Source organism: Stegostoma tigrinum, chromosome 10 (assembly GCF_030684315.1).
Source record: "Stegostoma tigrinum isolate sSteTig4 chromosome 10, sSteTig4.hap1, whole genome shotgun sequence".
NCBI lineage: Eukaryota > Metazoa > Chordata > Chondrichthyes > Orectolobiformes > Stegostomatidae > Stegostoma > Stegostoma tigrinum.
The window spans coordinates 39,945,888-39,958,713 of record NC_081363.1 but is presented as its reverse complement, the minus strand read 5'-3'; the positions used below and the strand labels follow the sequence as shown (position 1 = coordinate 39,958,713).

The window sequence follows — 12,826 nt, the reverse complement described above, 5'->3', positions numbered from 1 at the left end:
ATCTCTTTTCAGAAAAAAAGGACACGCAAAAGAGATTGCTGTCCTTTAAAAGGTTACTGACATCTTAGCGAGTCTGTCAGGAAACAACAGGAAATTATGTGAGTTAGGTGAAAAAAATGCGATATTGGAAACACACTGCCTTGCCAAACTGGGACTAATCATATGTTGTTAATGCATTGACAAGCTGATCAGAGCTTAGAGATACAGCTGATTATGCACAGAGGTAGTGACTAGTAAGGGTTAATAAGCAGTAACATCAGCTAGGTGCATGACAAGAAGTAAAGTAGGAAAGCAGACTTCAATCAACAGAACACAACAAGAGACAGGGAGCCATGAGTTGTGAGCTGGTGTTCTCAAAGTAGACCAACTGGTTCCACAGTGTTCATTCAGTATCATTCTTCCGTAATTAGTGTGATAAACTGAATAACTTCTGTAAAATAATATATGTGCCAGAGTGATTTTGTAACTGAGCTAAAAGATCCTTCTAGCTTGGCTCTCCTAAGTCGTAATTGTTATTGACTTAAGTCCTATAATTAAATTTAAACTGAACACTCCATGACTTACACTGCCTCTAGATTACCTAGAGTTTTCCTTAATGAAAATGGAATCAATTCTAACTGGCCTGAAGCCAGCAAAAGATCATCTCATGTATGCCCAGGTAACTCCCATTATACTTTTGTTCTGTACTAGTCAACTTCTTGAGATACTCATTCTGTAAAATAGAACTAGTGAATGTCTCCTTGAATCATAGAATTCTACAGTGCAGAAGATCAGGACTACCCTCTGAAATGGCAGATGACATTTGCAAGGAACCAAACAATGATCACAAGGAAAGGTACTCAGCTGATGTTGTCACTGGGCAAGATTGATCCCAAACTGAAATCTGGCTTGATAGATCTCTTTCTGAATTGAAGAAGATGGCTTCACATTGATACACAAGTACACAATGCTGCAGATGAGGCTTTAAAAATAAAACAAGCTTATCACACAAAAGAAATGAAGACAAAATAGAATAAACCAAGCTATATTTGGAAAGGAAAGGACTTATTAGGGATAGTAAACATGGCTTTGTGTGTGGGGAAATTGGGACTCACTAACGTGATTTAATTTTTTGAAGAAGTAACGAAAAGGATTGATGAAGAAAGAACGGTGGATGTGATCTATAAGGACGTTCAACAAGGTTCTGTATGGTAGACTGGTTGGTCAGGTTAGATCAACAGGGAGAAGTAGGCATTTGGATACAGAACTGGCTTGAAGATAGGAGATAGAAGATGGTGGTGAAAGGTTGCTTTTCAGACTGGAGGCCTGTGACCTGCGGTGTGTCACAAGGATTGTTGCTGAGTCCACTGCTTCTTGTCATTTATATAAATGATTTGGATGTGAACCTAGGAGGCATGGTTAGTAAGTTTGCAATAACACCAAAATTAGAGGTGTGGTGGACAGTAAAGAAAGTTACTTCAGAGTAACACGATCTTGATTAGGGCCGATGGGTCGAGGAGTGGCAGATGGACTTTAACTTAGATAAATGTGAGGTGCTGTTTTTTGGAAAGTTAAATCTGGGTAGGATTTATACACTTAATGGTAAGATCCGTGGGAGTGTTGCTGAATAAAGAGACCTTGGAGTGCAGGTTCATAGTTCCTTGGAGGAAGAGTCGCAAATAGACTAGATAATGAAGGTGGTGTTTGGTATGCTTGCCTTTATTGGTCAGTGTGTTAAGTATACGTGTTGGGAGGTCATGTTGTGGCTGCACAGGATATTGGTTAGGCCACTTTTGGAATAATGTATTCAAATCTAGTTTTCCTGCTAGTGGCAGGATGTTGTGAAACTTGAAACGGCTCAGAAAATACTTACAAGGATGTTGCCAGGGTTGGAGGATTTGAGCCATGAGGAGAGGGTGAATTGGCTGCGTCTATTTTCCCTAGAGCAGTGGAGACTGAGGAGTGACCTTATAAAATCATAAGGGGCATGGGTAAGATGAACAGCCAAGGTCTTTTCCCCAGGTTAGGGTAGTCCAAAACTTGAGGGCATAAGTAGAGGGTTTAAGGTGAGACAGGAAAGATTTAAAAGGGACCTAAGTGGCAACTTTTTCATGCAGATGGTGGTGAATATGTGAAACGAACTGTCAGAGGAAGTGGTGGAGGCTGGTACAGTTACAACATTTAAAAGCCATCTGGATAGGTATATGGAATAGGAAGGCTTTAGAGGGATATGGGCTGAACACTGGCAAATGGGACTAAATTAATTTGGGATATCTTGGTCAGCGTGGATGAGTTGGACTGAAGGGTCTGCTACATCTAACATAATTTTAAGGATTTCGAAAAACAGCAAATACAGTCTTATCTAGTTCAACACCATTATGTTATAGTACTCAAACACCAGACAGAATCCATTCTCTTACATTGATAGGCCTGTTTCTTTCCTTTCCTTGAAAATTGTGTAGCTTTTGACAGTGATATAATTGCACCTTGACTTTCTCAACTTCAAATAACCCCTCCTGATTCTAAGCAAATACCTCTGGTCTGGAGATTTCAGGTAAAACCCTTACATTCAGGTAACTAATTTCCTAACTTTTCTGAATTAACTACTTTCTCTAGGAGACAATTTCAAACATCTATTTCCCATTATCTTCAACAAGGACTTTTGCACATTTAAATATGGGATTTTCTCGTAAGCAAAATAAAAGCTCTGAACCTTTTAAACTGAAAGGAAGCAAATGCTTCTCAATGTTTACTGTCTCCACACATAAAACTCTCCCAATGCAAATACATTTCCATTATCACCCAGGGATTCTGTCACACTGTTCTAAAAAATATCATGGCTCTAAAAATACTGACAATTTAACATTAAACTCTCTCCTGCAGACAGATTAAAACCCACATCACTAGTTCAAAATCAAAACTTTAACATATATATACCACACCCTAAGAAGAATGATAATGTATTGTTAAGATACATAAAGATACATTTTCATTACTCATTAAAAATGACCTTTCTTCTCATTGGGAATTGTCACTATATAGTATCTCGAAGGAGGGGAGATTTGGGAGCTGATAGAAATAAAATAACATTAGCTAATAATGAAATGTAAATGCCTGCAAATAAGGCCGTTACTGCTCATTAACGAGATTCAAAACTCATCAGTTAATTCTAAGGGGGAATTGTAAATACTTTTAGAATCTGATTTTTCTATTTTCACTGAAATTCCCCCACATCCTTGTCATTGCACATGCTGCTTAAGGAAGCATAGAATTCCACATGGAGCTTCAGGAGGTTGGGTTTTAAAAATGGCGGCTGACTGCAAAGCCACCATCTGCAGGAACTGCAGGGAGGAGGGACACCTTACAAAGGATTGCCCACAAGAGAAAAGCTGCAACCTTTGCGGGGAAGCGGGCCACCTCTATAGGGCATGCCCGCAGCGGGTGACCACCTACGCCCAGGTCGCCGGCAGGGGCAATGCGGGTCCAACCCCCCCGGAGGAGAGGAAGGCACCAGGGCCCAGCAAGGGCCCCACTAATGTGCAGGAGGGCCAGGTCGTGCAGGAGGGCCCAGCCCCGCAGGATGGGCCCGAGGCCAGCAAAGCGCCCCTGCAGTCTCCGCTCCCCCCCGACAACCCGGAGTCGATGGAGGCGACGACAGGCGACCCAGGGGAGTGGACGACGGTCCGGAAAGCGAGGAGGAAGGTGCGCCGACGGGCCCAGGAACCGCAACCATCAGGCGGGAAGAGGCAGCTACAGGGGGGCTATAAGAGCTCCTCTGACGAGGGGGATTTGGAGAGGGCCCGCCCGAAGCAGAAGTTAAAGATCTCGAGGGAGAAGGAAAGCAACACCCCGCTTCCAGGTGACGGGGGGCGTCCTGAGGCTCCCTCTGACACCCAGTCAAGTGCCGCTGGAGCACCGGAGGGCCCCCCCGGAACTTCCAGACTGGAAGCAGGAAACAGCACGTCCCCAGCCTGACCCAGAGCCGGACCCTCCTGCCTCCGCACCCCTGACGGAGGTATGCTACCCGGAAGGCAGCACAGATGGTTTCCTGAGCCCGGAGAGCGTCCAGCAGTTAGCCCGGGCAATGGGCATGAAGGGACAGATGGAGGGGCTGGACCTTGGACTTGGGGAGGGTACTGCGGTCACTGCCCACAATGGGGGTACGAGTTGCGAGCATTAATGTGCGCAGTGTCAAGACCACCGCAAGATGTGTGTCCAGTTGGCCTACCTGACCACCGTCAAGGCGGACCTCCTGATTCTGCAGGAGTGTGGGATACCGCACCTCGGCAGGCACGGGAAATGGTCCGGCGGCTGGACCTGTGGGCCTTCGATCTGGTCGGGGCGTAACGACTGTCGCTCCTCGGGCCTGGCTATTCTGCTGCGGGGGCACAACTTCACCATCTCTCAAGTTCAGGAGGTGGTTGGGGGTCGCCTCCTAGTGGTTGATATCACCTACAGGAACGCTCCCCTGAGGCTGATCAACATGTACGCCCCAGCGGTACGGAATGAGCAGTTGGCCGTCCTGCAGCGGCTTCCACCCCTGCTGGCTACGTCCAGGCCGGTCATCCTAGGGGGAGACATCAACTGCATCATCGATGCAGATGGAAGATCCGGCATGGGGACAGCGGGTGGGGGGAGTCAAGTGGACGTCACGTCCAGATTCCTGATGGGCACGGTGAAGGACGCCAAGCTGCTCGACGTCTTCAGCACCCCTGTAGACAGAGCCAAGCGGAGGTACACCTGGTCGCGGCCAGACGGGTCTATGCGCTCAAGGATAGACTTCATGTTTGTGTCAAGGGCGTTCTCGGTCAGGTCCACCGGCATCGAGCCGGTGTTCTTCTCTGACCACTGCCTCCTGCTGGCCGACTGTCACTTGCAGGACGACGAGCCGGCCGGCAAGGGGACGTGGAAGCTCAACACGATTCTGTTGACCCCGGAGAACGTCGAGGAGCTTAAGAGGGAGTACGCCGGTTGGAGAACCGTGAAACCCCTCTTTGAGTCTCCAGGCGACTGGTGGGAGACGGTGAAGGAGAACATCAAGAGGTTCTTTGTCCTCAACGGTGTTCGGAAGGTGAGAGAGTGGCAGGGAAAGCTGTCACGACTCCAGGAAAGGGTGCAGAACCTGCTCCTTCCGCAGTGGATGGGGGTCGATGTCACGGAGGACCTCCGTGAGGTGAGGGGCCAGCAAGCCTCGCTCTTCGCCGCGGAGGCCTCCAGGATAATCTTCCGGTCCAGGGTCCACTCCGTGGAGCAGGACGAGACATGCTCGCGGTTCTTCTTTCAGAAGGTGCACAAAGAGAGCTCTGTGCTTAGCCGGCTGAAGGAGGACGACGGCTCGGTGATGTCGTCTCGGCCCGACATTTTGAGGATCAGCAGATCCTTCTATGCCGGACTGTACGACACGAAGCCCATGGACAGCACGGCCTCTGAGTCGTTCCTGTCGTCTATCACGGAGGTCTTAGACGACGGCACAAGGGAGTGGCTGGACCGGCCGATATCCCTGGACGAGGTGACCAGAGCCCTCAAGCCCTCGGAGAGGAATAGGACTCCCGCGAGCGACGGCTTGCCGGTCGAGCTCTATTCCGCTCTGTGGGACCTGGTCGGCCAGAACCTGCTGGAGGTGTACGATAGTGCGCTTTGGGCAGGGGAAATGTGCAAGTCCATGAGGAAAGGCATCATCACCCTCATTTATAAGAGGAAGGGGGAGAGGGAAGAAATTAAGAATTGGCGTCCCATTTCACTGTTGAACGTGGACTACAAAATCCTGGCCAAGGTCATAGCGAACCGGGTCAGGTCTGTCCTGGAGTCGGTGATTCACCCTGACCAAACCTGTGCTGTGCCGGGCAGGAAGATCGCTGAGAGCCTCGTGCTCATCAGGGATACGATCGCCTTCGTGCAGGACAGGCGGGTGGACACCTGCCTCGTCAGCCTGGACCAGGAGAAGGCCTTCGACAGGGTCTCTCATGCTTACGTGAGGGACGTCCTCTCCAAATTGCGGTTCGGGGAGGGCATCCGCAATTGGATCTGGCTGCTCTACACCAACATCTTTAGTGCAGTCTCGATCAACAGGTGGGAATCGGACAGTTTTCCCGTCAGATCTGGAGTCAGGCAGGGCTGCCCGCTCTCTCCCGCCTTGTTCGTTCACCGCATCCATCAGGAAGGACGTGAGCCTGAAGGCCGTGACTATCCCAGGCAGCGGAGGCCTTCAATCAAGACCTCCCTGTACATGGACGACGTCGCCATCTTCTGCACCGATCGTCGGTCGGTGAGTAGGCTGTTGGACATCTGCGGCCAGCTTGAACTGGCCTCAGGTGCCAAAGTCAATAGGGGTAAGAGCGAGGTCATGTTCTTCTGGAACTGGGACGACCGCTCCTTCATCCCCTTTACCGTCAGGACAGACTACCTGAAGGTGCTGGGTGTTTGGTTCGGTGGAGCTGGGGCATGCACTAAGACTTGGGAGGAGCGTATCACCAAACTGAAGCAGAAGCTGGGCAGGTGGACGCTCCGGTCCCCCTCCATCATGGGTAAGAACCTGGTTGTCAGGTGCAAGGGGCTTTCATTACTGTTGTTTGTGGCGCAGGCCTGGCCTATTCCCTGGACCTGCGCCGCTGCAGTCACCCGGGCCATCTTCCACTTCATTTTGGGGGTCGAGGATGGACCGGGTCCGCAGGGACACCATGTACAAAGACCTGGAAAATGGGGGAAAGGATGTACCGAACGCCACCCTCGCCCTGACGGCTACCTTTGTGTGCGGCTGCATCAAGCTGTGCGTAGATCCTCAGTACGCAAACACCAAGTGTCACTACTTACTGAGGTTCTACCTGTCCCCGGTGTTGCAAAGGATGGGCCAGGCCTCGTTGCTGCGGAATGCTCTGAGTAGTTGGACCGTCCCGTACCACCTGTCCTTTGTGGAGAAATTTTTGAAAGGAAACACCTTTGACCACAAGGCCGTCAGGCAGTGGTCAGCACGTAGTGTCCTCGAGGCCCTTTGGGAAAAGGAGAGGGTGGATCCCGTCGTGTGGTTCCCCACTCAGACTGCCAGAGTCGTTTGGCAGAATGTCTCATTGCCAGAACTTTCAAACAAGCACAAGGACATTGCTTGGCTGGCGGTGAGAAGGGCTCTGCCAGTGAGATCCTTTATGCATGCCCGGAATCTCTGCGCCACCGCACGCTGCCCTCGAGGCAGCTGCGGGCGGGGGGGGGGAACAAGACTGTCGATCACCTCCTTCTGGAGTGTGCCTATGCGCAGGAGGTCTGGAGGGGGATGCAGTGGTATTTGTCGAGGTTCGCCCCGAGCAGCTCCGTGACTCGGAACTCCGTGCTCTACGGGCTGTTTCCCGGGACACACACCGAGACCAACATCAACTGCGCCTGGAGGACCATCAGTGCGGTGAAAGACGCTCTTTGGTCTGCCCGCAACTTGCTGGTCTGCCAGCTGAAAGAACTGACCCCGACCGAGTGTTGCAGACTGGCTCACTCCAAGGTCCAGGACTACGTGCTGAGGGACGTGCTAAAGCTTGGGGCAGCTGCCGCCAAGGCGCGGTGGGGAAAGACCACTGTGTGAAACCCCTCGTCCAGAATGGAAAAAAGGGCCCTATCTGGTAACTGGGCCCAGCTGGCGCCTTCCCCAACTGGTCAGGGGGCCAACGGGGACTGTGCGGGGTGACGACTGCCGGGGTATTTTCTTTGCTTTGTTTTTTCCTTCTTTGTTTTTTTTCCCTTTAGTTGGTGTACGTACCCCCTGGGTAACCCAGAGCGGCTTGCATGACTGGGTAGGTGTATAAATATGTTTTATTTTTTGTACATCTTATGAATACAGTATATTTTTTCAAATCAAAAAAAGGTGACGAAACGTCTGAAAACTAACCTTCCAGCTCAGCGAGCAAACTCACATCCAGAACCTCAACCTGAGCTACAAATCTTCTCAAAACTCGCATTTTATATGTATGTTTGTTTGTAATCCAGCAGTGATAGGTAAGAGGCATTGCCATAATAGATCTGTACAACTATAATATGTAAGATCATGCAAATTAGCACAATCATAAAAACTCAGTGGCTTAAAGTAAGTTTCATGCTCCCCAGTGAAAAATGCTTCTTAAAAACAAATCCAGCATGCGGAATGGGAACCTTGTTAAACAACCCTCAGGAGTTCACATGTTACTAAACAAACATTGTTGCAGAATAATGATGTGGTTTGTTATCTATAACAAGAGGGTTTTAGCTATGTTACATAGCAAAATTACCAGGATGTGTAGACCTACACCAGGGAATCCCCAGGTAGATTTCAGAAACTGCAATATGCAAATACCCTGACTAGATCAGTTACGAAGTCAGTTACAGGAAATTCATGGATAATTTCTTCAAACTTCTCATTTCCCTAGTTCAGAATTGGAACTGAGAAACAGAGGTAGCACTCATACAGGTATGTGAAATAGTGAACATTTTACAGTAATATTTGATAAAAATGTAAAAATAATAGATGTGATATCAGATATAAAGTATACACATGTTGGTTTAGCTAAAGAGGCAAAGGAAATCGTATTTAAATTTGCAAACAATGGAAATTATAGGCAGCAGAGTTAATGACTGAAAACCAATGGGAATTGCAATGTGGCATTGATAAAATAATGGAATGTGTAAAGAAAAATAGCAAGGAGTGCAATGTCAATGAATATGACGTGGTACATTTTACTTAAATAAAGTATTTCTTTATTTGAAATGGGGAAAAGCTGGCTGATTTGGAAGCACAAGAAATTTGAGAATTCATATTCCTATTAAAAGCCTCAAAAGAATAAAACCATGAAAATAGAAATGGAATACTGAGTTAGTGACATAAGGTTTAGAGTATAAAAGTTGGAATGTAGGGTGAATCTGTGTAACAATTTTAGAGACATTGCAGTTGGAATGCTGCAGCTTTGGTGAGGCTGCAGATGGAGGAACCGTGCAGATTCATAGGTTGTTGATGCATATACAGTTTCAAAGAAAAGCATGAAAATTGGAACAGAGATAGTAGGAACTGCTGATGCTGGAGAATCTGAGATAACATGGTGTGAAGCTGGATCAATACAGCAGGCCAAGCAGCATCAGAGGAGCAGGAAAGCTTGACATTTCGGCTCCGGCCTGCTGTGTTCATCCAGCTTCCAACCATGAAAATTGGAACTGTTTTCATGTGAACTGAGGAAATTAATTTCTTGATAGATGTTTAAAATAATGAAATATTTTAATAGAATAAGTAAACAAACTATTTCTAATGGTTGAAGCATTGATAATGAGAGAACAATGTTTTGAAATGCTTGGCAAAATTACAAAAGGTGATGTGAAAAATATTTTCATGCCATGAGAATAAGATTTGAAATGTACTGCCTTATCGTTTGGTGGTTACTGATTCAATAGTAAGTTTCAAAAGGGAATTGAATAAATATTTCAAAGAGAAAAAACATTCAGGGAAATGAGAAAGAACAGAAAGTGGAGCTAACTGGAATGCTGTTTGAGAGAGTCAGCATAGATTCGACGATCTGAACAACCTACTGTTTTTTTCATTGCCATTCTATGATTTAAGGGGTAATTTGATGAAAGCGTTCATAACTATGAAATGATGTAATAGAATACACATAGAAGTAGATTATTTCTAGTGATGAAGGGGTCTAAAATGAGAATGTGTAAATATAAGATGTTAAGATGAAGAACATGAAATGCTTTATTGCTTTTTGTCAAGTTTTACAAAAAATACATCGCCAGTTTTAGTATAAGTGAAAAAACAACTTGCTGGAGAAACTACGTCAACGTTTAATAATATTTTTGATTGCTGATTAAAGGAAAGGATGAATAAAGAGAGATGTCAGAATGAGATGACTCGTATGGAGTTACAACCATTGTTCATGGAGGATAAACACCAACAGACTAGTGACCTAAACAGGCTATTTTCAGTTCTAATTTATGTATGGTTAACTATTGGTATAATTACTTTTCAGCAGGTAGGTCACATCAGAACTTTTGGTTATCTGAGAAGAAAAGTATTGCAGATGAAAATCAGAAATAAAAGTATGAAATGTTGGAAACACTTAGCAGATCTGGCAGCATCACATATGATCTTAGGGGTTAGTAAGCTCAGTTGGCTGGAAGTCTGATTTGTAATATAAAGTGGTGCCAGCAGTGGGTTCAATTCATGTACCAGCTGAGGCCATCAAGAAGGACTCTCCTTCTTAACATCTCCCCTCTCCTGGGTTTGGTGATCTTCAGGTTAAACCAGTCTTCTCATTCTAATAAGAGCTGCCTACAATCTTTAGTAAAGTCTGGCAACTTTACCTTTTACATTTTTACCCTATGGTATTATTACTGTGACTATGTGCTATGTCTGTTCACATTGGTTTCTAACCTCTGACTACTACGAGATACTACTGCAAATGCAAAGAGGTGGCGAGGTTTGTAATTCAGATTACTTCTGACGTTTCTCCTCAGTTTCACATCCTTTATGCGCATATCTTACCTCTGCAAAGGACGTGGTGCTGGCATTTTTGGCACACATTGGCCACTGTTCCTGACCTTGCCAGGCCTTGAAAATTATAAATGCCATCATATAACAATGTAAAAGTCTGTTGTTCCCATAATAATAAGTGTGGTTTTTTTTTCAGGTGATGAATAACTTTAGTCTGTGAGCTGTCTAATTTCTCTCAATATTGATATTCTTTTCCTGTAAGAAGAAAGCTCTAGAACAACCACCTATTTGTAATTGGGCTGAAAACCCACCCTACAGATATTTCCTTGTGTTGGCTAATCATAGGCCAGAGTTTTGCAGCCTTTAATTTCCTTTTCTCCCCCAGTGTCATATATAATTTATATTCCCTCAAACAAAGAAAAACATATAGAAGGAAAAATTATCCAGGGCTGCTTTAACACACTTTCTAGTGGCTGATTCAACAAAATCATAGACTGAGACAGCTGATGAATAGCAGAATTGTTAACAGCACAGCAGGAGCCCATTTGGTGCGATATGTGGGCTCTTCTTCTGAACAATCAATTCCTTTAGTGCTATTTCCCCATCTTCTTCCCATAGCTCTGCACATTTGCTATCTGAAAAGAACAGTCTAATTTTCTTTAGAGTTCCTTGTTTGAGTCCACTTCCACTACATTATTGTGTAGTGCATTCCAGGTCTTAACCACTTACTACATGAATATGCTTGTATTGCTTTTGCCTCATTGGTCAATTAGTTTAAAACCATGCCCTTTTATTCTTAATCCTTTCACAAACGAGAGGTTCTTTCCTACCTACTTTGTCCAGATCTCTCAATTTTGAGTACGTTGCTCAAATCTTCTCCCAGGAAAACATTCCTAAATCTTCCATCTGTTTTCATAATTGAAGTTCCTCCTCACTTTACAGAGTTTGGTTAAGATTCATGAAAATAGTTCCAATGTCTTCCTATTCTATCTAAAGTGTGGTTCCCAGGACTGGACACAGTTCTTCAGCAGAGGTCAAAACTAGTGTCTGCTATAAGTTCAATACAACCTCCTTGCTCTGTACATGGTTTTCCATTAAGAAAGACACAAAACTACATGCATAATTAACCACAATTTCAACCATTTCATGCCAACTTCAATGACGTATGCATATACATACCCAGGTCCTTTTTTCTTGCACCCCTGTAGAATTGTACACTTTTTAAAAATACTGTCACACTATGATCTTTTTCCAAAATGAATCTATTCATATTTCTCTACATTAAACTTCATCGGCCAGAAGTCTGCCCATTTCACTCACTTGTCTATTCCCTTTTAAGTTTCTGTGCTATCCCTCTTAGAATTCATAATACTTTCAAGTTTTGTGTCATCTGCCAAAGTCTAGGTCATTACCTAGAGAATTACACGAGAAAATTTCCTCCACTCCAAAAAATTATTAACCATGTCTCACTGTTTAATGCCACTCAGCTAAGCTGTACTTTCCCTTTTTTTTCTATAAGCTATAACTTTACCCACAAGTCCATTGTGCCCATTTGTATACTTCAGATACTGTTAGAGGTGCATTTTGTATATGAGAATACCTACTTTTTTTTCTGTAGTGACATGATTAATGATTGTTTTTATCAATCTGCTTGAGAAAGTCATTTTTTTTTAACCTGAACAAGCTTGAGACTGTAGTTGAAAGAAGGTTCAATGAAGTTGTGCATGGCATGCATCATTGAAATTTAAAAAGTTCTTTCATTACTCAGAACAGTTGAGGTTGTTTTCAAGAAGGAGTTAGACATAGTTCTTGGAGATGAAGAAATCAAAGTGTGTTGAGAGAAAGCAGGAAAAGTACAACGAGTGGGATGATTAGCCATGATCATATTGAATGACAGAACAGTCTTGAAGAAACAATTAGTCTTCTCCTGCACCCATTTACGTGTTTCATTTCTTTAGGTATCTGCAAAATAGTTTCATGTACAGCAAAAATGGAGTTTAGTATTGATAATTTTAACCTGCATTCACTTTTAATTTTTAAAGATAACAAAATAATAATAAAACCAATTTTTGGCCAGTGTTCAGACTGTCATGTCCAGAAATTGTAAAATTGCATTGCATTCTCATTCAACACATTATTATTTCAATAACTGCACTGCTTATTTTAAAATATCATTTGAAATGAACAGTTTTAAAAATTATTATTTTTCCAACTTTCCATTCTACATGTACATACAAAATAGGAACAGAAGGAGACAATTCAGCCCTTTGAATCTGCTGCGCATTCAACAAGAAGATGGTTGATATATTTGTTCCAAATTCCAAATTCTCATCTACCCCAAATAACATTTCCTTTGTCTACCTTCTTCTGCCTTAATGATCCTCTTCACTGCCGTCTGAGGCAGAGACGTCC

The 12,826-nt window shown here is 44.6% G+C and overlaps 1 protein-coding gene across 2 annotated transcripts in view; it reads left to right on the top strand.

The window, feature by feature from the left end:
* Nucleotides 1-12,826, top strand: part of LOC125455489 (exocyst complex component 3-like) — a 128,482-nt gene that overhangs the window by 60,709 nt on the left and 54,947 nt on the right. The gene's annotated exons all lie outside the window — the stretch shown is intronic.